At 46.8% G+C, this 25,725-nt stretch overlaps 1 protein-coding gene across 1 annotated transcript in view; it reads right to left on the minus strand.

Annotated features, from left to right (window-relative positions):
- The window catches only part of TEKT1 (tektin 1), a 213,572-nt gene that overhangs the window by 32,934 nt on the left and 154,913 nt on the right, over positions 1-25,725 (minus strand). The gene's annotated exons all lie outside the window — the stretch shown is intronic.

Consider the following 25,725-nt stretch of genomic DNA (forward strand, 5'->3'; position numbering starts at 1 on the left):
TATTTTATATGGGTCATTTTGTAAGTGTGGAACAAGCCAGAGGCATTTGAAAGTTTTACCCCATAAAACAAATGGGTAAAATGATCCTAAAAATGGATCCCATTTGGAACAATAATTTACAGCAGTAATTCTTAACCTTTTGACTTCCGTGCAACCCCCAGTAATCATTACTGGAACCCAGGGACCCCACTGAAACATTACTGGATTGTGGGGACCCCTATTGATTCATTAGTGGAATCCGGGTATCCCGACCTAAGTATTTTCAATGATTTGAAGCACAAAACATTCCAACAACAAAAATACAGAAACAAGCATTCATTAAGCAAATACATAAATTATAAAATGTTTTATTTAATTCACAAATAAATATAAAACAAAGTCAAAATTGTAATTGCAATGGAGCATTTCTAAATTCAATTGAGGCCACTCATTATCCATACTAAATTCTGTTTGATGCACTTGAACTGCTCCAACAAATCAATCCGAGGATATTAATTTAATGTTTAGCTTCCAATTTCAAATTATTTCACATTTACAGAAATTTCTAGTTTTACACTTAGAATTATTTTATTTATATACACTTTATCAATCTTTTAATATTATTTAATTTTCAAAGCAATCGCGGATCCCCCGAGTTGGCTTTGCGAACACCCAAGAGTCCCCAGACCGCAAGTTAAGAGCCACTGATTTACAGAGTTAATTTTATTTAACACAGCATCTTGTATTATAGCTTCTTGCTTCACATTTACAGAGTTAATTTTATTTACCACAGCATCTTGTACTCTAGCTTCTTGCTTCACATTTACAGAGTTCATTTTATTTACCACAGCATCTTGTTTTATAGATTCTTGCTTCACATTTCTAACTTGTCAGATTTACAATCATCACGCTGTTAGATAAATTCAAAAACTGTATTTTTAAATATTGTAAATCAAGATTTTCATCTCTAATTTGAAAACAATGATTCAGATTTAATATGACTATAATTTTAATGTCTACAGTGGGTCTGACAACGATGGGGGACAGCTTTTCAGCTGGCGAATTAAAAATGTCGACTGTCGTAGTGGAGGAGGAATAGTTTGGGATAGTTTTATTCCCACTACTCCTTGAATGGGCCTAGTGCCCTTAGTTAAAAGGATTGACTTCTTACTGAAATTTGAACTTTGTGACTTTGTATTGGGGTTAGAACTCTTCCTACTTGGTGTATAATATTGTTCCCCTGCCTTGAGTTCCCACCAGTGGATATCTGGTTACGTGACTTTTGATTTTGAGTTCTTGGGTCACACTAATCTACAACTGGCCCAGCCTTTCCACGAGACGGAGGTGAGGTTGTTTTCCCAGACAGTCCAAATGTAAGCAGACATACTACTTGATTGCATGGCGCTCGTAGCTGACTGACTGGCAGGCAAGGAGCTGGGCAGAAGACAGACAGTCTTAGTAGCTGTACACATACTGTCCACATGCAGCCTTTTTATTCAACTTGCAGCCTTTTTTTCAGGAGTTCCGTGTTTTAACCCCTTCCATGCTGATGACGAACCCCAGCCGTCATGCACTACGGTGCTCGTGTGCTGATGACGGCAGGGGTTCGTCACGGCCCACCCCTGTTCATGCTGTTTACAGCACACCAGGGGAATCGCGGCCGCATCGAAGGGGTTAAATCCCAACTACCCCACTTGATCAAATTGAGTGATCCTGAGCAAGTAACACGGTCTTCTTACACATCAATTCCTATGTATTATTCTGAGTGCTCTGGGGCAATTCAGCTTAGTTCTTTGAAAGCACATGATCTATGACTAAGGATAATAAGGGGGAAACCTTGCTGTTTGCTGCTTGCCTGCCTAGAGGATCAAGGAATCACTGCCTGTCGTCGCTATTGTGTCCCGAGCTGAGGGGAGGACTCTGCACCTTGCCGGACCCGCTGTGCGGGTCCCGCTGCGCCAGGAGTCTCTGCGGGAGTGAAGGAGAAGACCAACCAAGCCCTCGTGTACCGGCAGGGCTGCGAGCAGCCTAGCAGGGACTCCATTGACCAGGAGTCCCTGCGTGTAACACCTGTGGCCGCTCTCCCTGCCGGCCACACCCCCCGCCCTGTCGCCGCCCCATTAAACTGGGCGGGGTAACCGCTGCGCGGGAGCGCGCGGGAGCGACCGTGGCGAAGACCGGGCTAAGAGCGGGCCGTTTGAGGCCGTTCGAGGTCTGCGAGGACTGGACTGGCCCACCCTCTTTCGCCCTTTTCCCGACATTTGATCTATTGGGTTTAAATAGGCGAACCATTCTATTTTTCTTATTGTAGTGCCAGGCTAGGTGGTTTGCCCTTGTTGTTGTTAAGTTATGTGCACCAGGTTAACTCGGAGTAAGGCCGTTAAGGGTGGCCCACCAATTAATGGCCCCATGGATGACTTCATCACTCGTACCAATCTAGCCATAGACCAAGAAATTTCCAAACTTCAGACTGGTGTCTCCCTGGTATTGGCAGCCGCCAGAAGATTGTCCCAGGTCATTACACTCTCTAAAAAATCCTCCCTGGGCCACATAGCTACTGTGGTTACCCCGGAGCGCCCAGCCATTTCCCATTGTGTAGTCACGCAGGTAGATGTTCATCAGACCCCGAATCTACCTTCCCTTTCCCCAGCCCTAGGGCCTTCAACTCAAACAGGCGAACTGAACCTACCTGTGGTTACTCCCAAGCAGGATGTTAGTTCTAATTCCCCCACCCCGGTAATTTTAAACACGCCTAAGTGCAATAATATCAATGGTAAACTACCCAAAAGGAAACGCAATTCCCGGTCTGCTTACTCGCGTAAGAAGGCTAAAATTGCGGTAGCACAACAGCTGAAATTGGCAAGTGTTCCGGTACCCAATGTAATAGGAGGGTGTACCCCCAGGGAACAGCCACAACGAGAGGGAGCCAAAGAGGGGACAGCCTCTGCCTTTACTACCACAACTGCAGAGGATGAGGGCTTACATGTAGAGGGTCTGGAAGGGAAGGATGGGGAATTCATAGGTTTAGTTTGGGAAACTCTTAAGAAACTTCTTTCTCCCCTCGATCTCAGACTCTCTCGTATTGAAAATAACTTGCTAGAGATGGAAAAGAGCATTATTGCCTTGGCCACTCTTGGCCTGAGAAGCCTAGAAAATCAGGGCCTTCCTGTAGATGACCCAATATCACAAGACCCAATATCGCAAGCCCCACAACTTCCCTCTCCAGCACCTGCTTTTGTACGACCAGTTCCCAAACCGCGGACTGTGGGTGTGGATCAAATTACCACCGCTCCCAAACCTAAGGCTCCCAAGCGCCCCATTTCTCAACCATCAGTAAATCCTAATACAGGTGTTTCTCTTAGACCTCCTCCCAGTGAAGCTGCTTATCAACTGACCCAGGGCCCTCCTGTAAAGAATAATTTTAGAGGGGGCTATATTGATCTTCCTCCAGAGGCCAATGATTACGTGGTTGTATTGACGGGCATCCCCCAGATCGGAAATGGTCAATACGAGAACCACTGGTCTCTGAAGAACAAGATAATGCACTGGCTTAATGTGAATAGACCAATTCCGAATGGTCGGAGAAGCAGAGTTCTGATGGTACGTCGAGTTCCCTGGGTGGGCCCCATAAGGAAAACCAGTACCGGGGACTGTATAGTGGTGACCTTTGAGGACCCACATACGGCACACCACATTTGCTCTTGGCCCACCGGTGAAGGTTCTCTTGTCATACCTAGGCCACTGTCCTTCTTTTATCCACCACGCCCCAGACATACCCGGGAAGATGACTGGTCACTGGTACGCCATCACACATGGAGGAGCCACCCTAACAATCACCATGATCGCCCTATACATTGGAATGGCCTCCCAACCTCGAATATGTTTGGTGGTCTTGAGGAGGTAGATTGACTTCCAAGGCAACCTGCTCTTCAAGCAGCGAAAAAAGCCCCTTCACCCCTGGCCCCAGGGATCATAGAATCTTTTTCCTTGTTGATAGAACCTACGGTCGTTAGCCCCCCAGTTCCAGAAGAAATGCTATATGCTCAGCCAATAGAGGGGGGTTTGAACACCTTAAGCACTCTAGAATCTCAAGACGTAGTGCAACTGCTGGACTCACCTCCTATGATTCCCTTGTCACCCATTCAGAACGTTACAATAGATGGGAAGCAGACTGGTGTAGCAAGGGCGCTTAACCAACAGCAGAATGAGCCACCGCAAAGGTCAAACAGAGCGGCTGCAGTGGTGGCAGGTCTTGAGTCCAATTTGGCTGTACCTGTCAATCCATCAAGGCGGATTACCCTAGGCGAACCTCTGTTAAAGATTCTAAGCTGGAACGTGGCAGGGCTCGCCCGCAACTTCGACATCCCAGAATGGAACGCTTTTTTGGACCCTTTTAACATCTGCTCTCTTGCAAGAAACCTGGTGCCTAGAACCCAGGCACAGAGTAGGCTTCACAACCTACTTCGTTCCAGCTTCCCAACAACATGGATGCAAAGGTCGCCCGTCTGGCGGCCTTCTTATATGGGTTAGCATCGCACTAGGTTTAAGTGTAAGCCAAAAGATCACTCAATCTCCTGACCTCCAGAGGACAACTATACGCTGCCAAGGGGGAAGGAAGCTAGAAGTGTTTAACCTCTATCTAAGGGGGGCCAGGGGAGGGGCATCATCGCTATCCTCTACAGGACTAAATAGCGAACTAGTCGCTTGCAGTATCGACTCCTATGTTCTCCTCGCAGGCGACTTCAACTGCTGCTTTGAGCCACTGGCTAGGGAGGACATTCTGGACACTTGGGATGAAGACACAAGGAGAGGTATCCCCACCCTGACCCTAGATCCGATTAAAAAATGGACGCAGAGTGCAATAGACATCAACGCACTCTGCATGGAACACGACCTGAGACCAACTAATGGACGATCCAAATCGGACCTTATGGGTGCGCATACCTACAACAGGACGGGACACACCTCCAGAATAGACTATATCATGTTGAATTACAATTTTTGGTCATTCCATCAAGACATGGAAGTCATAGTGTCTTGTGATAGTGACCACAATCCTCTATCCTTAACCCTCACTCCGCCTTGGCAGGTTAGAAACCCAGCCAAGTCTGCCCATACGTGGAAAACATCCCATGAACTTGTACCCTCAAACTGTGGCAGGCGGCTAAAGTGGGCTAAAGCAGCAGCGGATGAGGAAAGGATGGCACAAGCAGGGACCATAATGACAGCGGTGGGGCCGCGTCTCGATGCCTTAGGTATTACCAGTCAAGCTGTTTTAACGACATTCACCGAAACTATTGCGGCATTAAGTGAACTGTTTATCATTCCCCAAACCAGTGCGAGGGTTGTAGTGAAAGGTGCTTCTAAGGCAAGAGACAAGTGGTATTCCTCCAAATGTCGGGTTGCTAAAGGGGAACTCATTTCCGCAGTGAAGACCAAGGACCCAGGCAATCTCAGACTTGCGAGGAAACTTTATAAAAAAACTGTAGCCATGGCTAAGGAGGCTCATGATTACAGTTTCTGGAGGGAGTTAATGGAGGCAAGTACTAGGAAAGATTCTAAGGGGTTTTGGGATCTGCTGAGAGCCAGGGACAAGCCCCTTGATCTACAGCTTACCTGTAACATTCCTGGTGACGTCTGGTTTGCCCACTTTTCCAAGCTTTACTCTGTCCCACTAGGTGTACCTCAACCAAGCATGGGTTTTCTGGCCAGATCCCCAGTTGTTACTACAATTAATGACTGCCCCTTCAGTAGTAAGGAAGTCGAAGGGGCAATCAGGTGTATTGTTACCAATAAGGCTGCAGGCCCAGATGGAATTCCGGGTGACCTGTTGAAGAAAAATCCATCTTTGTGGAGTAGACTAATTGCTTCACTCTTGAATGAGGCTGTACTGGGAGGTTCTCTTCCTGATTCCTGGAGGGGCGCTGAGGTCGTCCCTATTTTTAAGAAAGGCTGTCGGGACGACCCAGCCAATTATCGCCCAATTAGTTTGCTTGACTCGACACAAAAGGTTGCGGGCAAAGTGGTACTAGGTAGGATCTTGCAGTGGGCCAAAGAAAACCAGGTTCTGTCAGATTTCCAGGCAGGTTTTAGAACAGGCACAGGCACCATCGAGCAGACATTTCGCCTTCTAATGCTATATTGGAAAGTGGTCGTACTGGGTAGGGGCAGTTTGTATTTAGTCTTTATAGACTTGCGAACTGCCTTCGACCTGGTCCCACGAGCCCAATTGTGGAATGTCCTAGAAGGGTTGGGTATCCCCCCTTACTTGTTGGCTTTGCTTATTAAGTTTCATGAAAGCAACTTTGCCCAGATTAGATGGGGTGTCCAGGGGGAAAAAATATCTTGCATCCCTGTAGATAGGGGCGTCCGCCAGGGTTGTGTGCTTGCCCCCACTCTGTTCTCACTTTATGTTAACGGAGTGGTGGAGCATCTTCTTCAACAACCATCAGATGCACCTTCCCTTGCTGGCAGAAAAATACCGACGCTCCTATTTGCGGATGACACCCTTCTAATCTCAAAATCACCAGCAGGCATTCAAAAGTTGCTTTCTAGCTTTAAGGCCTTTTGTGACATCAAGGGCCTGTCTATAAATATAAGCAAAACCAAATTCCTTGTCCTTAACCCCCCCAGGAAATCTGTTGTCCCTCCTGCTCTAAACTCTGTCCCACTTGAAATAGTCAAAGAGTTTGATTACCTGGACATTCGACTCTGTGACACTATGAGTTGGAAGGCACACCACCAAAAGGTGTTTCTGACCCATAAGAGGGTTACAGGGGCCCTGCTCAAAGAACAACGTGCCTCATCTCTTAAACCCATTGGGGCACTATTAGACATCTACAGGGCAAGGGTGGTGAGTGCAGCATTGTATGGCGTGGAACTGTGGGGCGTACAGAGAGTCGACACCTTAACCCACCTCGAAAACAACTTCCATAAAGATCTTATGAAGTTACCCCACAGCACCCCTACACTCCCCCTCTTACTTGATGCAGGTACACGCCCAATATGTGAGCAAGCTAGGCTACGCCCCCTTTTATTATGGGCCAGGATATGGAATGTTCCAGAACTGTGCAGCTATGCCGATGCCCTAAGAGAACTCCTATCCCTACCGGGCTGGCATAAGGTAAGCTGGCTCAGGGAGGTTAAGCGGCTTCTTTATGAATTGGGTCTAGGAGATGCTTGGGTCAACAGAACAGCACCTTCTAAACAAATGCTGAAGAAGGCTTACTGGTTATGGGTGGCTAACGAGAGAATGTGCAATTCTAAGCATTGTAAATCTGTTGTTCAGTTTCTTTTAATTAAGGAGCTCCCCTATAGAGAACCTTACCTGGACTTAATTCATAACCCGGGCGACAGATCATTGTACTTCAAATTTAGGGTACTTCCCTTAGGGTTGTTAACTTCTACTTGGAAACCACCATTACAAACCATACCATATTGCCCCTTCTGTGACTTAAGGGTTGAGTCCATTGCCCATCTGTTGTTTGAGTGTTATGCATATGCGGTGCCCAGGTCGAGATGGCTGAAGCCATTATGTAGGAGTTTGGGCACTAGATCACACCTGGAAGCCTTACGCATATTACGTTCAGATGCCCGTCCCTTCTTTGCCTGCTGTATGGCAAAATTTCTGGGCTGGGCTTGGCGGATAAGATCTGCAAAAAAACTGTTGATCCAGTAATGTGCTTTTTGCCTGTACCTGCCCTTATGACTTGGCTAATAATTCACTCTCTTAATGCCACTGTTGATTCCGTAGGCTTTTTATATTGTGTATTGTCAAATTGTTTTTACCAAATTGATGTAATGCAATGCTTTTATGATACGTTTTTTATATCGAAATAAAGCTATTCAAACAAACAAAAGACTAAGGATATTACTGCCAAGAAGTGGCACGCCAATGACAATGCCAAAATCTGTTAAAACACACTGTCGGAAGATTAGGTATGGCACGTATGTGATTTTTAAACTTTCTTTTAGCAAATCACACACTACTATGGAGTTTACAGCTGTTCATGGATACGGAAATATTTGGTTGTGGCTGTTTTGATACTCTTTAAGATCTATTGTAGACTTATTTCCCATGAATGAAGTTTTATTTTTGTTTTAGTTTGCAAAGAAGCCTTTCTTCTCATTATAACAATGGTTGATGTGAGATTACCATTTGTTCCAGATTTTGGGTCACATGGATGCATGTTAAGTGTTTTCATTCCACTTTTATTCTTTCTGCTAATGTTTCACTGATAAACTAGGACAATTGTTAATATTTTTTTTGCAGATCAGCGTATATGGTGTTTTTTATCAGGTTATTTCTGTAGCTGCCGGGTGGGCACATGTCATGTATGACACCTTCTGTCAGTCTTGACTTTTAAGTCAAGAGCACTTTGCATGCTTTGCTTTTTGAGCCTATTCATACTGTGGTAAAAGCAAAAGGACATGCCCAAGAATGCAATAGGGGTTTGGACACACAGGACATGGATCTGCTGGTCCTGGGTGTTTTTGGCTACCTCAAATGAATGGACTGACATGTTACTGGGAAACGTAGTTTACTGAAGCCATATAATGAGGATCTATAGGCAGGTTCTCTAAAGGGACAGTGACAAGCTAAAACCATTCTTCTCTTAAATTAGCACCAGTCCGATTGCTTAAAATGAATCATAGGGGTTTCAAAGCACTTTAGAGGGGCTGCAAATGGGCAGCTAAGCACCATCAGTGATTTCACCAATTGATAATTGCTACTTCAAGAATATATGCGCTTAGATTTTGTCTTTTGTATTAGGTGTTTTTTTATGGTTGTTATTATTCCATGTATATTAACATGCTTCAGTCTAAAGTTATCTATTTATTTATTTATTTTGACGGTCTTGTATAGCGTGAACAATTAGTAGGACCACCTTTTGGGCCAATAGTACAGTGGCCAGCTGTTATGACTTTTGCGGGACTGCCCAGTGTTTCAGATGTATGTAATGCTTCAAATCTCGTGAGTATATGTCCAAATAGGGGGAATTTTATGCAGGAAATGCTAGCTGCAAATAAGCTATGGATTTGTATAACAAAATTAATTAATGACAGCAGCTTTTTGTACACTGATATTGAAGGAACTTGGGTGAATTGCCTTCAGGCTTTAAAGCTCCTTTTCTGTCTGAACAGTGGCTTCCTCAGTGTCATATGACATCACATAATCTGACCTCAATTCTGGTAATGTCCAGAGGTCAAAGGTTTTGCGTTATAGCTCAGTCCCCCACTCACCACCATGGAAAATGTGGAAGTTGACTCCCCTAATAGCTACTACTGAGAGCCAAGTGCCCAAGGTATTGCTGGTGACCCACTTTGCAAAGCCATTGTAGGACAGGCCCCTGGAGATCAGAAGCAAATGCTCTCAACCCCCACGGTTCAGTCCCAGTAGCCCCTGCTTTCTCTGTTGTCCCCCTAATGGGGTCTGATGCCTTGCACTATAGGAATATGAAATTGTGAACAAAATGTTAAGTACAAACTATTGTAATAGTTGAATTAACATACTGAATTTTCTCATTGCATTTCGAATCTGGGGCTTGCAGGTTCCAATCAGAACCCTGCAGTAGGCGCCTATACCCACTGCGTTTTCTGATAAGGATTAGAATCCGACCTACCGGCCCCACATAGTTTTTTATGCAGTCACTTTAATCATAACTGATCTATCTTTCAAGAACTGTAACCTTTAACTGCTTTAATCAAAGCGAGGTCCTATGTTTGCTTAGATGCAGGGAGAGCTGGTGACTGCAGTTTGTTTGCAATCACTAGAAAAAGCAGTATGCACAGCACTACCCCTAAACGGGCCTTTCAACAAACAAACACAGCTGCAGGCGAGAAGCTGAGGTTGTTAAATTTCGGGGGGGAGGAAGGGGTGATCTTGAAATTTTCCAACAATCACGCTGGGACATGTTAAAATACATTATACGACAAGCAGGATGTTGAAAAGGAGAGGAATGCTGATTGGTAGTGGTACTAAGTGACAGAAAGCACCTTATTTTGTGAAATAACCAATATGTTTGAAATCTTTCCAAAGAGAGAGAGATGAGAACGCGTGTCTGCTTTTTTGTCTGTGTGTGTAAAAAGTCTTGGTGAAATCCGGCAGATACCTCACCATATCCAACTGAAAGCTACTGAACCCAACTATTTATCACAAAATACATTTATGAGGGAGGGTGTAACACCCCAAACACCTGCCCCCCCAAAAGGTACGCCCCGGCACATCTGGCACTGACATTTATGGAATGCTTAGTGAGGATCCTGCCCGACTTTAGAACCAGCAAGAGGGAGAAAAGGAAGCAGACATATAAATGTGATGTCACCGGGTGCCCTGTCATTGTAACTTGTGTATCGCCAGGTGACAACCAGTATTTTATTAGTTATTAGAACATCGGAATGTTGGGAGCTCCATTGCAGACCATGGAGTGCTCCCTGCTTCTACGGGACGGTAACGGCCCGCAGAGCAACATTCCTATGTTCTACAAAGGCTTCTCGAAGCTCGAGGGGATTTATATCCCCTTGAGCTTCGAGAACCCTTTGTTTAATTTGTTAGAACATTCTGCCCTCTAGTGGAAGAATGTTCTAATAGCCTTATAGCCCTTCGTAGCAGGACTATACCGGCTATTAAAGCCCAGCTGTCTCGTTAAAGTCCCTCGTCTTCGGCTCGGGCCTTTAACGATTCAGCGGGCCTTTAATAGCCGGTATAGCCCGCTACGGCGGGCTATAAGGCTATATTCTATAGTTAATATATACCAAAGGTCCCAGAGGGTCTAAGGTAAGTGTGCCCATATACAAGAAACCAGACCAGGCTCACCCTAACAACCAAGTAGTGACACAGAGAGCTCTCCGTGGATGAGGACAAGTACCCATCAGTCACCATTCGGATCCGCCCTTCATCATTTGGGAATTTTATCCGTACCACCCGTCAGAGATTTATCGGTACTCTCTTAGGAGGTCAACCCGGTGGTAGGGGGTAGCCTCACTAAAATAAGAGAACGACAGTGTGGTGTACCACTTGATGTTAGTAAGTGGTAAACAAGATGGGACTGGGGTGTGTAGTGCAAAAGAAAATGTGAAAGAACAAAAAACCAAAAGGAGTGAATTTAAAATTGGTTAGGGCTAAGCATCCCACAATGATTTTATTCCAATTGTGCTTACCGTACCAATGTTAAAAGCAATACGCCTGCTCACTGACCAATAATGTGGACAGCCTCAGGACAGTGTGGTCGACTAGTTTCAGCAATTTAGCGACTTATTTTGTCAATTGCTTTCTTCAGGACCAAAAATATCAATAAAAGCTACTACACCATGTGAAAGAAAGTAAGTAAATAAAAGAAAGTAACACCCTGAAGAACACACAGCAAGTGCAGTCAGTCACCTGGATGTTCTGGGTGTCCTTACAGTCTGTACACACTAGACATGTAAGGTAAGATGGGCTCACCCCACCTGGCTGTGGCTCAGGGGAAGAATGAAGCACCGCTCTAACCGTCGGTACTCCTGGCCGGCGTCCTGGCCATCTGGGGAGGCCACCTCCCCAGAGATGCCAGATGCCCAGAGGTGGCCTCCCCAGATGGCCAGGACGCCGGCCAGGAGTACCGACGGTTAGAGCGGTGCTTCATTCTTCCCCTGAGCCACAGCCAGGTGGGGTGAGGCCATCTTACCTTACATGTCTAGTGTGTACAGACTGTAAGGACACCCAGAACATCCAGGTGACTGACTGCACTTGCTGTGTGTTCTTCAGGGTGTTACTTTCTTTTATTTACTTACTTTCTTTCACATGGTGTAGTAGCTTTTATTGATATTTTTGGTCCTGAAGAAAGCAATTGACAAAATAAGTCGCTAAATTGCTGAAACTAGTCGACCACACTGTCCTGAGGCTGTCCACATTATTGGTCAGTGAGCAGGCGTATTGCTTTTAACATTGGTACGGTAAGCACAATTGGAATAAAATCATTGTGGGATGCTTAGCCCTAACCAATTTTAAATTCACTCCTTTTGGTTTTTTGTTCTTTCACATTTTCTTTTGCACTACACACCCCAGTCCCATCTTGTTTACCACTTACTAACATCAAGTGGTACACCACACTGTCGTTCTCTTATTTTAGTGAGGCTACCCCCTACCACCGGGTTGACCTCCTAAGAGAGTACCGATAAATCTCTGACGGGTGGTACGGATAAAATTCCCAAATGATGAAGGGCGGATCCGAATGGTGACTGATGGGTACTTGTCCTCATCCACGGAGAGCTCTCTGTGTCACTACTTGGTTGTTAGGGTGAGCCTGGTCTGGTTTCTTGTATATGGGCACACTTACCTTAGACCCTCTGGGACCTTTGGTATATATTGGTTCTGTTGGGGATAGTACCCAGAGCTAGGTCTTTAAACCTCCCCTAGGTCCTCCTCTACCGTTTTGTGTTTGTTATATTCTATAGTTCCCAGTGCATCAAACTAGCAATACATCTTCAGGAGACTATCAACAGGGCTCAAATCTTTACCCCAACCTCCCAAAATATTTAATAAGTTTACATTTCATATTTACTTCCCTCTTTCGATATGTTCTTCATGGCAGGATTTTATCCAGAATAAAAAAAGGGGGGAGGTAGAGGTATAAGCTAGGTCCACCCTCCAAAAACTGTAGTAGACCTGAAAAACCCGAAGTATCGGATAGAGAACCTAGCCAGCGATACGATCTCTTGACTCAATTTGAGTTTGAGAATCCACAGGAAAGAAAAACTTTTCTTTCTTGAGTCCCCTCACTAACCGGGTTTCCCCACGGTGACATGCGTAGGGGCCATCTCAGTCCTCTACGGACTGAGGCATGCTACGACTTACGGATTACGTAGGAGCACTATTGTGAGATCTATGTGTAGTGCAGGAAGTGGAGTGGAGTGGACTAAAGTGAGTTTAAAAATACATAGATAGTGGGCAAAATTATTTTATTCTTGCTCCTAGTCGGTATGGGCTAAAATGGGCTAAAAACACTAGGAAACCTAGCTATAATGGGTTAGGTGTGCCTAGTATTGGTAAACATGTTTCGAGCGTTCCCCAGTGCTCTTCGACAGGACTACACAGGGACCAGCCCTATGTACGCTACTCCTAAATGACCTTGATAAAGTGAAAACATATATATATTAAATGTCGCTGCAACTAATATGCATGCCTTAGTAAATACATACGATTGAATATTATCACACAGTATTTAGTAGGTAGCAAAATTGTGCCCCATGGAAAGGGAGGGGCTGTGGGTCTCTCCAAAACTTGAACTGAGAAATCCTCATGGCGTTGTCACCCAACTGGCACCCATTCCCAATCGCACTTTCAACAGGGCTCAAATACTTACACCAACCTCCCAAATATTTAATAGGTTTACAGTTCATATTTACTTTCCTCTTTTGATATGTTCTTCATGGCAGGATTTTATCCAGAACAGTCCTTTGTTAGTGCTTGGTAGCCAATGCACAAACATGCATAGCAAGTGATGTCACAAGTGGTCAGCAAGTCCTTTTTAGATCGCTTCTGTTTCGATCTATGGCTAGTCTAGTCAAGTCAAGTCAAGTCAGAGAATTTATATAGCGCGCTACATACCCAGGGGGTCTCAAGGCGCTTGAGGAGGGGTGGGGAATTACTTGTCAAATATCCACGATTTAAGTTGCTTTCTGAATGATAGGTGGTTCTGGGTAAGGCGAAGGTAAGTGGGAAGTGAGTTCCAGGTTTTGGCTGCCAGGTAGGAGAAGGATCTACCTCCCATGGTGGTTTTGTTGATGCGGGGTACAGTGGCAAGGGCTTGGTTGGATGATCGTAGTTGGCGGGAGGGGGTGTAGAAGGACAGTCGTGTGTTGAGGCATTCTGGTCCGATTTCGTAGAGTGCTTTGTGTGCGTGGGTTAGGAGCCGGAAAGTGATCCTCTTATTGACAGGAAGCCAGTGGAGGTTTTTCAGGTGACCAGAGATATGTTCTTTACGCGGGATGTCTAATATGAGTCTGGCTGAGGCGTTTTGGATTCGTTGGAGTTTTTTCTGGAGTTTAGCTGTAGTGCCGGCGTAGAGGGTGTTTCCATAGTCCAGTCGGCTCGTGACCAGAGCGTGGGTGACCGTTTTCCTAGTTTCGGTGGGGATCCAACGAAAGGTTTTTTTGAGCATGCGAAGAATGTTGAAGCAGGATGAGGAGACGGCGTTGGCTTGTCTGTTCATCGAAAGTGAGGAATCCAGGATGACGCCCAGGTTCCGTGCGTGGTCTGTCGGGATGGGTGCTTTTCCAAGGGCTTCTGGCCACCAAGAGTCGTCCCATGCAGAGGGGGAGGTACCTAAGATAAGGACTTCTGTTTTATCTGAGTTCAGTTTCAGACGGCTGTGTTTCATCCATTCGGCGACTTCTTTCATTCCTTCGTGTAGGTTAGTTTTGGCGGTGCTAGGGTCATTGGTGAGTGATAGGATCAGTTGAGTGTCATCCGCGTAGGAGATGATGTTGAGGTTGTGTTGGCGTGCGATGGCCGCGAGGGGGCTCATGTATACGTTGAAGAGGGTGGGACTGAGTGAGGACCCTTGAGGTACGCCGCAGATGACTCCAGTAGCCTCTGACTTGAAAGGTGGAAGGCGGACTCTCTGGGTTCTTCCGGTGAGGAACGAGGTGATCCATTCCAGTGCTTTTCCTTGGATTCCGATGTTTCTGAGGCGCTGTAGAAGGGTGCTATGGCAGACTGTGTCGAAGGCTGCGGAGAGGTCGAGGAGGATGAGGGCGACTGTGTCTCCATTGTCCAGTAGAGTTCGAATGTCGTCTGTTGCTGCGATGAGGGCGGTCTCAGTGCTGTGTTTTGCTCGGAAGCCGGACTGTGAGGAGTCGAGGGATTTGTTGGCTTCGAGGAAGGCGGCGAGCTGGTTGTTGACTGCTTTCTCGATGACTTTGGCCGGGAATGGAAGGAGCGAGATGGGGCGGTAATTTTTGAGTTCGGTGGGGTCCGCTGTGGGTTTTTTCAGAAGGGCGCTGAGTTCAGCGTGTTTCCAGCTATCTGGGAAGGTGGCGGATTTGAAGGAGCAGTTGATGACGTCTCGGAGGTGCGGTGCTATGATGGAGTCTGGTTTGTTGAAGATGTGGTGAGGGCAAGGGTCTGTGGGGGATCCTGAGTGGATGGAATTCATCAGGCGGATGGTGTCCTCAGTGGAGATAGGGTTCCAGTCATTAAGGGTGTTCGAGGGGGGTGAAGGTCCAGTAGATGGTTGGGAGGGTTGGACTCCGGGTTGGTTGTCGAAGCTGTTGTGGATGTCTGCAATTTTGTTGTGGAAGAATGAGGCTAGGGAGTCGCAAAGTGCTTGAGAGGGGGTGATGTCGTTGGAGTTGGCTGAGGGGTTGGTGAATTCCTTGACGATGTTGAAAAGTTCCTTGCTGTTGTGGGCGTTGTTATCTAGTCGTTCCTTGAAGGCGGTTTTCTTGGCCTTACGGATCAGTTGGTGGTGTATGCGGGTGGCGTTTTTGAAGGCGTCCTTGGTGCTGGTGGTTGGGTCTTTTTTACAGGCCTTCTCAAGGTAGCGGCAGAGTTTCTTGGATTTCTTAAGATCATCGTTGAACCATGAGGCCTTCTTGCTGCCAAGTTTGCTTTGTCGCTTTTTCAGTGGAGCTAGGATGTCGGCGCTGTTGGATAGCCATAGGGAGAGGTTGGTGGCGGCTTGGTCGGGGTTTGAGGAGTGGGCTGGGGGGTTAAGAAGAAGCGATGAGGAGATCTGGTCGATGGTGATTTTGTTCCAGTTTCTTTGCAGAGTTGGTTGGGGGTGGTTGTTGGGTTTGGGCTTGTTGTAGGTGAAGTGAACGCAGCTGTGGTCAGTCCAGAGGAGAGCCGTAGTGTGGCTGAAGGAGACATGATTGCTGGAGGAGAAGATAGGGTCGAGAGTGTGACCTGCGATGTGGGTGGGGGAAGTGACAAGTTGTTTAAGTCCGAGGTTGGCGAGGTTGTCCAGAAGGGTGGTGGAGTTGCGGTCGTTGTTCTTTTCAAGGTGAAAGTTGAGGTCTCCCAGGAGGATGTAATCTTTGGAGGGGAGTGCGTGTGGAGTGATGAAGTCCGTGATGTCCTCACTAAATTGTGCGCGGGGTCTGGAGGCCTATAAAGGAGGGTGCCTCTGAGTGTGGTCTTGGGGTCGATGTGGATCTGGAAGTGAAGGTGTTCAGAGTTGGCGAGATTGATTGTAGAGCTGGTTGAGATGTGGATGGATTTCTTATGGACGATAGCGATTCCTCCTCCTGTGTGGCCGGTATGGTCCTTGCGTATGATCTTATAATCTTCTGGGATGGCAATGGTGATGTCTGGGGCGGAGGAGGCGTTCATCCATGTTTCTGTAAGGAAGGCGACGTCCGGAGAGATGGTGTCTAGTAGATTCCATAGGTCAATGGCGTGCCTGTGGACCGATCGGGTGTTGAGCAAGATGCATTGTAGGTGGTTGGGGTCGGGAATCTGTGGTGTGTTCGTTGCGGAGTTGTTGACAGTGCCGATGAATTTGCAGGAGTAGCATGAGAAAGGTCCATGGGTGTGTCCAGGAGCGGCTTGGACGCAGTTGGGGGAGCGGCCGGGGTTAAGGGCTAGGAGGGTGGTGGCATCGTAGGTAAAGCGGGATTGTTGGGCAGTGCGAGGGCCAGGGGGTCTGGCACTGGGCGCGGTCCAGGCGCGGACGGGCGTAGACGGGCTTACCTTTGGCGCACCTTCGGCGCGGATTGGGCGCGAACGCTGCGCGCGGGAACAACTGTCATATATGGATGGTGGAGGGGGAGGGGCGAGGGCGGCTCAGCTGGGAGGCGGGGCAGGCAACGGAGGAGGACAACAACAACAAAATGGAGGCGGAGGGGTCAGCACGGCAAGAGCGCCTGGGGGAAAACGCGATGTAAAGTCTCTGACTTTACATTGCTTTCCAGTTCACTGTGGCTGGCGAGTCCCTTCCTGGGTGGCTGCCGTTCAACTGCAGACCAACAAAACTCACACAGTCCCACCATGTCACACAACATAGGCTGCCTTCACATCATCACCCAGTGAACAGCCAATAAACATCACACAGTGGCCGGGAAAACAAGCTGGAAGCACCTGCACTGAGTGGGCTTCCAGTTCCTGTTTGGAGCTGGAATCCAACTCACACGGCCCCACTGTGTCACACAATATAGGCTTCCTCCACCCGGTCACCCGGTGAACAGCCAATAAATATCACACGGTGGAAGGAAAACAAGCTGGAAACACCTGCACTGAGTGGGCTTCCAGTTGGTGTTTGGAGGCTCTAAGCAAAGGATGGCCATTAAGGGGTTTAAATCATCCCAGCCTATCGGAGGGCGGCTCAGCAAGCTTTTGTTTTGTTTGCAAAGAGGGGGGGGTCAAAAGGGCCTCTCAGACAGTTCTTTGCATGAATCCCCGCCCCCGCCAAGGCTCCACCCCCTCCTCACATAGTGATTTATTTTTTCTATGTTGGCGGGTCTGATTTAGCACTGGGTGCAGTTGACATTATTTACAAATGTGCTTTTGCCGCATGTATCTCAATTAACAGCAACAATTATATGAGCGACTTTATTCCTTCCACTCATTGGTTTGTTCACCTGAGAACTGCTACCACACTCCATGGCAGAGTAGGTTCTTTTGCCTTCGAAGCCACCTATAACTTGTATCCACAGCTTTGCTAATCACTCTGTTTAAGATATTTGCACCTCTTCTAGAAAGCACATTCTGACGAGCAGGGGCTTTAAAGAGTTTTCTCAAGGCTTCTTACAGTGGGGGCTGGTGACATTTGAAAGGGGTGGACGTAAAAGTTTGGGTTGAGTGTCCCATGTGAGGGAGCGTAGTGAGGGAGGCCAACTGCCCTAAAGGTGTTCTGCAGGGTTCTCCGAGAAAACATTGCACGAAGAGTGGGAAAATGGTGCATTTCCAAACAAATTTGACAAAAGCAAGAAGATCAAAAAAAGAAATTGGGAAATTGGAATTGTGACTACTCCACGTGGTTGCAGCAACATAAATAGCATTAGTGCAGCAGGCACTGTGGCACAAGGGCCCTCTGCACCCCAAAGGTGTTTTTGAACTAAGAAGACAGATGATGGGGGCCTGTTTTCCTTGCTTGTTTTTTGCACCGCAGGGCTGGGGCAACTGCTACAGACTTTAATTTTTTTTAGCACCCTTACCTCAAGGGCAGGCCCAAACTGGTGGCGCCTTCTCAGTACCATGCACATGTGGAGGTCTGCATTGCTAAAATTTGTTAAAAATTGTTTCAGCCGACTTCCACATGGTTTTAGACAGTTTTGCTTGTGATAGTTTAGGTGCAGGTATAAAAACTTAACTAGGGAAGGATATAAAAGTGGTAAATCCTTCTCCGAAGTTAACCATGGAGGGAAAGCGTATTGTCCGGGCCTCTGACTCCTCACCTTCCTCCAGAAGGGTGTAGCTCAGACCGATGAGAGCAGGGCAAATGTGAGATAATAGAGAGAGCTGCAGCTGTGGAAACTAGAGAACCAGGTTTAAGTCTCAGCATCAGTTCAACAGTATCCTAGGATTAATTCTGGGAAGATCACAATCTCCTCGTGCCTAAAAAACACAAATGTGTTCTTGTGTAATGTAACTGGTTAAGTACTCCAATAAATTCTGGTCAAGTTTGCGCTACAATTTAAAACTGAAATTCTGCAAATAAGAAAAGAGCTTTTATAAAGGAGAGCACTAGCGCCTACAAGTGAAACATGGTGCTCCCAGGGTGAGAGCAGAGCAGGGCTGTGGGTTGCATACATGGCAGCTACAGACCGGATCCAGGTGAGAGACGCTTGAATTTCCAAAGCCAAACATGGCTTTCATTTATCTTTCTCCAGCGGCCTGAAATTGCTCCCAAGTCAGTACAAGCTAAAAGGGGAAATATGTTCTCTCGATTTTCATTTTTTAAATCTTTATCTATCTCCATCTTCATGAGCGGCTGTGAGGAAAACGAGGAGTATGGTAGCTGCATTGAAGGATTCTTTTACAGGACCGGAGACTTCGGATTATGCTTCTCTTTCTTTTATTTGCTACTCACAGCAGCCAATGAAAAACGTTTTGTATGCAAACAAAACTACATTTCCCATGATGCTTGTCCATACATCACATCCTGTATAGCCCTATAAGAGCCACTGTATCCTGTTTCTCCTCCTCTTTCTTTGCTGCTCACGCAGACAGTTAAGTGCTCAGAACATTATGTTATGATTTATGTCGTAATTGACTGTTGAATTATCTTGGCGATGTTGCGCTTATGTTTGCGCTTATATCGCGCTATGTTGAATACTTGTGTTTAAGTATGTGTGTTGGCTGTACTAAGGGCCATTATGCTTTCCTTGTAAATTGCCATATTCTTCTCGATTAGCGCTCGCTGGCGCTATTGTTTTCAGACTATTGACGGCTTGAGAGGCTCCCGCTGGGAGGGGTGTGATTTTGTGGGGGGCTCCCACTGAAGCATTGTATTTGATTAACTGGGCGGCCCATCCAGGCATGTTTTACTTCCCCGATAGCCTGCTGGCAATTTAGAGGTTTCCCGCTGGGAGCGGCGTAACGGTGATACGCTCCAGCCGGAGGAGAGCTTGAATATTGCACCGACGGCCCGTTCGGGCTTCGCTTCACTCCCTGCTGCCGCTGAGTGCCGCGCTGCTGTCATGGCTCATTTAGATCTTTAGCAGGCGTGCGCCGCCATTTATTATTCTTGACTGCGGTTACGGCGGTGTAACTTTAACGCGGGTGGCCTAATCAGGCTTAATTGTGCCCCGCGCTGACCTCACAATGCTGCGCTGCCCTCGGTAGCCTTCCCCCATTGACAAAGTCCACAGACTTCCTCAGGTTTACGTGCCTATTGGTTTGCACAGAGTCAATGTGGCCTAGGGGCAAGGCATTTGCCTCCTATCCGAGAGGTTCAGGGTTCGATTCCCGGTTCTTCAGGTTGTGTTTTCACAATTGCCAAATTATATTTAAATTACTATTAGGATTGATATTCCTTTGATGAATGTTTTCAGTACTTGTACTGCAATGGTTTGTATGCGCGTGGTAGCGCTATTGGTTTCACCCACCAGAGTCCACAATACGATCTCCCGCGGGAGTGGAAATGTCGCTCTGATGATACCTGCGACATGCCTGATTGGGCCTGCGCTTGATCTTCATGACAAGGCCTGGGCTTGGCCGCATACTGAATCAAACGCTCTTTCAAGAGCTGCGATACTGCGCTGGTGTTGCAAAGCTACAAAATGAGTCACTGTGGTTTGTGTATAGATTTTTTGCTCAAAGATTAGGTGTTTCAATGATTATGATTTCTGAATTAACACTAATTCTGTCACTTCCATAGGGTTGTTCTGATCATTGCGTGGTCTCGCGCTTTCTCCGCCAAAGGCTTTCCCTAGTAGCCGAGTGCGGTTGTGGAGTCATAACGCTCCGGTGTGCGTAACCCAATTGGGCTTCAATGGGCGATTCTGTTCTACGCATGTCCCACGCGTCCCCCATTTTTGCTTCGAGGTTCACAGTGCCTCGTGCTTTACATGAGCAGATTTCCTGGTACGCCTTCCAGGTTGTAACAGAAGGCTGGCCCTTGGAGTACGCACACGCTCCTGATATTATACTATGAATCAGACGTCCGTTGGGCTGGTATAATTGACTACAGCTTTGCTGAGGAGCCGATACATTATTAACTTTCAATTTTCAATTTTAGTGCGCACAGGGTTGGCTCCCCCTCTACTCCTCCATTACGCTGTGCTTTGCACTACAATATTGAATACAGATATCCCTTGAGGATGATTGACTGGGATATATATATGGAGGATGCCACCTAGTCGAGAGGAGAGCACAAGTCTCCTAAATAATTGTGTTCACACTCGGGTTCTCCATGACCTTGAGTGGTCAACCGGGCCCCAGGTACGACAATCCCTAATTCATGGTAAAAAAGCTTGATTGATGCCCATCACCATTTTTTCTACCACAGATCCTTGGTCATGATTTTATTTTATTTTTATTTTCATTTTTATTTATTTTATTTTATTTTTTCCTACCTCACCAACATGGCGCATATTAGGACATCCGAGCGCGCTCGACGGTTTAGACAAGGGCACATTAGCTTACGGTTAGAGGCGTTGCGACCTGATTTTTTGGTTACGATTGAAGAATTGCCCGACGTCGATGCCAGTCTCCTTTTTCTGGTTGTCTCAGAAAGGGTTTACCCGGTCTTGACAGGATGCAAAGACAAAATTCTAATCATAGTCGGCCACAAATGGTCATAGGCGTCGGTATAACGCCATCTGCGCCAGCTCTCCCGAGAGTCGCAACTCCTTTCATAAGGATGGACAACTTGACATCCGGACTCCGCTGGCCAGTTGCGACAGCTCCCCTCTGGGACAGGTTCGTTATTGGTCGTATCTATAATAGGTAGACATATTTTTGCTTGTTGTCACATCCTCTGGAATTAGGAGGGTCTTTCACAATGTCGATCCTTGACGGGCTGTTCAGGGATTCCTACTGGCTTGATCAATTTCTGTCCCATCATATTCAACAAATTCTAACATATAGCGTTCAGGAGAGCGTCTAGTTGTCGACACCTTCTTTTCCCTTCATTCGCGGCTGTTCCGATGACAGGCCTGATGGTTGATTATATATTTTCTCACCGGCCCCTTCAGCTCTCTAGTGCTCACCAGGTTGCTAAATAAGTGATTATTTTTCCAAGGGAACAAGGCATCTCACCTTTGTGTTAACGGGATTTATATATAGGTTAATCTTAACTCAGACATAGGCCTTGGCCTCACACCTTCCCAATGTCAGATTCCCTCTTCGGCTACATCATGTGCTGGACTATTCCGGGTATAACCTTGATTCACTTGTATTAGATTTCCAGGGTTATCTCATTCCTACGCATCTCAGTTACATATTGCACACTCTAAATTAAACAGCTAGGAGGAGTCTTTTTCCGATGTTATCCATGCAAATGGTTCCATCCGGCGACTGCCAAAGTAGTGGTGCGTTAGCAAGGCCAATCAAACAGTTTTTCCGACCTTTCAGTTATTCAAGTCCTTTACCGCACAGATTTCTTGACACATACTGCTCAGCATGCGCAATATCTCTGCTGCGAGACCTAGCGACAAGTATAAGAATACAAGGTCACCTTCCTGGTGGACTTGGCCTGGACCTATGGCATTCCGACAAAATTCTCAGATTTAGGTCATTGCAGAATGCATCCCATAGCAAACAGGACAGTGATGGACTGGTACTTTGTGCATCTCCAGGTGGAATTGAGTGGCAACTTCACCGAAAGACAGTCAGTAGTTGTATGCCTTTTCGGGTTCTTGCTCTCAGACCGTTTGTGGCAGGACTGATTTGTCAGTTACAGACGTTCCAGTTGGAGGTCAGTACCATTAGAAAAGCATGTTGGTCTTGTCTCCCGAAAGTCAGTGGGACTGAATTATGTTCCTCTCCGTTCCATAATATTTTTGGCGAATGGGGACGAAAATTTCGCTCCGATTATGCGGAAGCGATCTTTGCACTTCTCGCACGGAGGTCTCCATTTTGTATTTTCAGTACTCCTTGAGACGGCAGTGTCCCGTTCGGAGTTCCTCCCTTACCTTTACATTATTTCTCAGGCAGCAGCGCTCATGTAAATTGGGGCAGCTGTCCTTGATAATACACCAGAGAGCTGCAGCTTGCAGGTTAGTCGTGTGCCTTTAGATAGCACAGGGTCAGGGTTCGACACATGGCAATGCGGTAAGTACAGTTTTCCCCAGGTGGTATATTACACACATTTATTGGTATGTACACCAAGCGTCAGCTCTGTGAGGACAAATTTTTTCGAATTGTGACTAGTTTATCAGATAAGGTACTTGGATTTCAGTAGCGTTCACTTTACAGCGGCCATGTCGGTCGTTTCTGTGACTCTCTCTCGGATCGAAGCAAGTTGTTAAATCTGCACCATGTTTTTCTTTCGATTTCTTGTTGGTAGCGTAAAATCCCAGACCAGAATAATTCTCTTGCTTTCCTATTTGAAAAGTGGCTAAATAATAATATGTCGATCAGAGATCATCTATTGTCAGGCTGTGTTACGAGGGCTTCCACCTCTAGGTGTTCCTACGATGAGACAAGCCCTCGATTTACAGGTACAGTATCTACTCCAGGAAGTTTGCACTATAAGTAAGGGCAAGAATACATATGGTCAGGGTCTGGTCTCATGAAGTCTTCGAAATAATGCTGTTTATGTGTGTCTCTCCATACCTTAGGGTTTACAAGGATGTCCTTTCCTATCTGAGGTTTTTCGTATAACTGTTCATTTTACTGTTGATTATTACAGATACTTTTACATGCGTCTCTGAGGCTATTAGCCGGTGGTTGAGGGCAAAAAGTTTTTTTTGCCAGGATATGGTATTCATGACCAAATGTTGAGACACAGTCTGGTCGAAAGACTTTACTCATCAATATTGTTTGATGATTTCCATTGTTCAAGACGTTTCTAATTCTCCTGATTGATTTCTCATTCTATATTTAAACAGTTTATTATGTACCGGTGGGAGATTTGCCTGTAGTTGTGTGGATAAGCGTTAAACTAGCATAATCCGAAGCCTCCGGTCCTGTAATAGAATAAAAAATTAGCTAGCATTCGCGCCAAGAATTTTCAAATCTATTAAGGACACAGAGGCTAGGATTATCTCACCCGGTTTTATTAATATATTGGTAACTAGTAGCCCATCCTGACCTTGTCCAGGAGCAATCAGGCTTCAGGGCCCCCGCCCGCCCCGTGAGCGCACCTGCGGCTGCTTCACTTACCTCCGCCTGTCCGCCGGTCCTCACCGCCTGTCCGCTGCTCCTCACCACCTGTCCTCCGCTGCTCCTCACCGCTCCTCCCCGCCTGTCCGCAGCTCCTCACCACCTGTCCGCTGCTCCTCACCGCCTGTCCTCCGCTGCTCCTCACCGCTCCTGTCCACCGCTCCTCACCGCCTGTCCGCTGCTCCTCACCACCTGTCCGCCGCTCCTCACCGCCTGTCCGCTGCTCCTCACCGCCTGTCCGCTGCTCCTCACCACCTGTCCTCAGCTGCTCCTCACCGCTCCTGTCCGCCGCTCCTCACCGCCTGTCCGCTGCTCCTCACCGCCTGTCCGCTGCTCCTCACCGCCTGTCCGCTGCTCCTCACCGCCTGTCCTCAGCTGCTCCTCACCGCTCCTGTCCGCCGCTCCTCACCGCCTGTCCGCTGCTCCTCACCGCCTGTCCACTGCTCCTCACCGCCTGTACGCTGCTCCTCACCGCCTGTCCTCTGCTGCTCCTCACCGCCTGTACGCAGCTCCTCCCTGCCTGTACGCCGCTCCTCCTACCGCTCCTCCTCGCGCTCCTCCTCGCGCTCGTGTACGCCGCTCCTCCCCGCGCTCCTGATGTCAGGACGCACGTCACGGCCGGCACTACTTTCAAGGGACTACTTTTTTTATGTAAAATTTTTAAAACCACGTATATTGTTTTATTAAAATATAGCCTATGTCCATCTGCACACCCTGACAATTACAAAGATGTATCGGGTGTTTGAATTGGCGCTGTGGTTCCCGAGTTTACCCGCCTCAAAGGTTCACAGTTCTTACTTTATTATAGTAGTATAGATTATAAAGAGAGAACGGGAAAACGTTTTGTTTGGAACAACGTTGTTACGTGGTGTTAGCGTTGTACTGAAAGAATGTCCTTTTAAATCTCCCTAGTTCTGTTTGTGAGCATGGGTAAGTGTGGTTATATTTTGCACATATGAAAGCAGCATCAAGTAGCGTAAAGGTATTTCGCACTTATGAAAGCAGCATCAAGTAGCGTAAAGCGGCGTCAATTAGTATAGATGATGGGTTTTTTTGTAAAGTGAATGAGGCTTATTGAATTCCTCCTGTTTTTGTTTTCCTGTCCTGCCCCTGTTTTAATGTATAATGTAGTGCGCCTGTATGTTGACGTTTAATGAGTGTTATTTAAATGTGCATGTTTTCTGTTGAGTGCCTGCCCCCTTGTTCAACCTGTGTTGTTTTGTAGGTATTTGAAATGTGTTTGCGTTTTTTGTAAAGTTACAGTGAGTGGTCAGATCAAGGCATATTTGTTTCCCTCTGCAAGCACGTTTGATGTGTTTAAATCGGTCTGTGGCAGTTTGTTTTGCAATTAGTGTGAGTGCTGTGAGCAAATGTTTTTCCTGCCCCCTGCAATCATGTTAGACGTGTGTAAAGCGTCGTGAATTCATTCCTCCTTGTGTAATGTAAATGAGGCTTGTTGAATTTGGCTTTTGTATTTTCCCTGGCTGCCCCCTGTGCAGGCCCTTGCAACAGCGTTATACGGCCTCTTGTTGAATGTAAAAGAGGGTTGTGGAATTCAGCGTCTTAATTGTTCCCTGCCCTCTGACAATGTGTTAGTCAAAGTAGTGCTCAGTTGTTTGGCCGCGTTCGTGTGGCCGACAGCAATAATGGTGTGACAGCGTATTGTAAGCGCTATGTGTCCATATTACAGGGAGTGCTCTGAGCACTTTTTTTTGCTTGACCGTGCAAGAACGTTAGACGCTTGTTTTGCGGCGTCAATGAACGTCCAACATGCCTCCTTCTGTAATGTAAATGCGGCAGTTTTTTTCCCTGCCCGCCACCTGTGCAGCCCCTTGCAAGAACGATAGACGTCTTTGAAGTGGGTTTGGGATTGCGCTAGTATGGAACTCGGCTTTAAAGACCATACATCATGGCTCGTTGTACAATGTGAAAGAGGCTTGTTGAAATCGGCGTGTAATATTTTTCACTGGGCTCTGACAATGTGTAGTTCTCAGTTG

Source organism: Lissotriton vulgaris, chromosome 2_1 (genome assembly GCF_964263255.1).
Source record: "Lissotriton vulgaris chromosome 2_1, aLisVul1.2, whole genome shotgun sequence".
NCBI lineage: Eukaryota > Metazoa > Chordata > Amphibia > Caudata > Salamandridae > Lissotriton > Lissotriton vulgaris.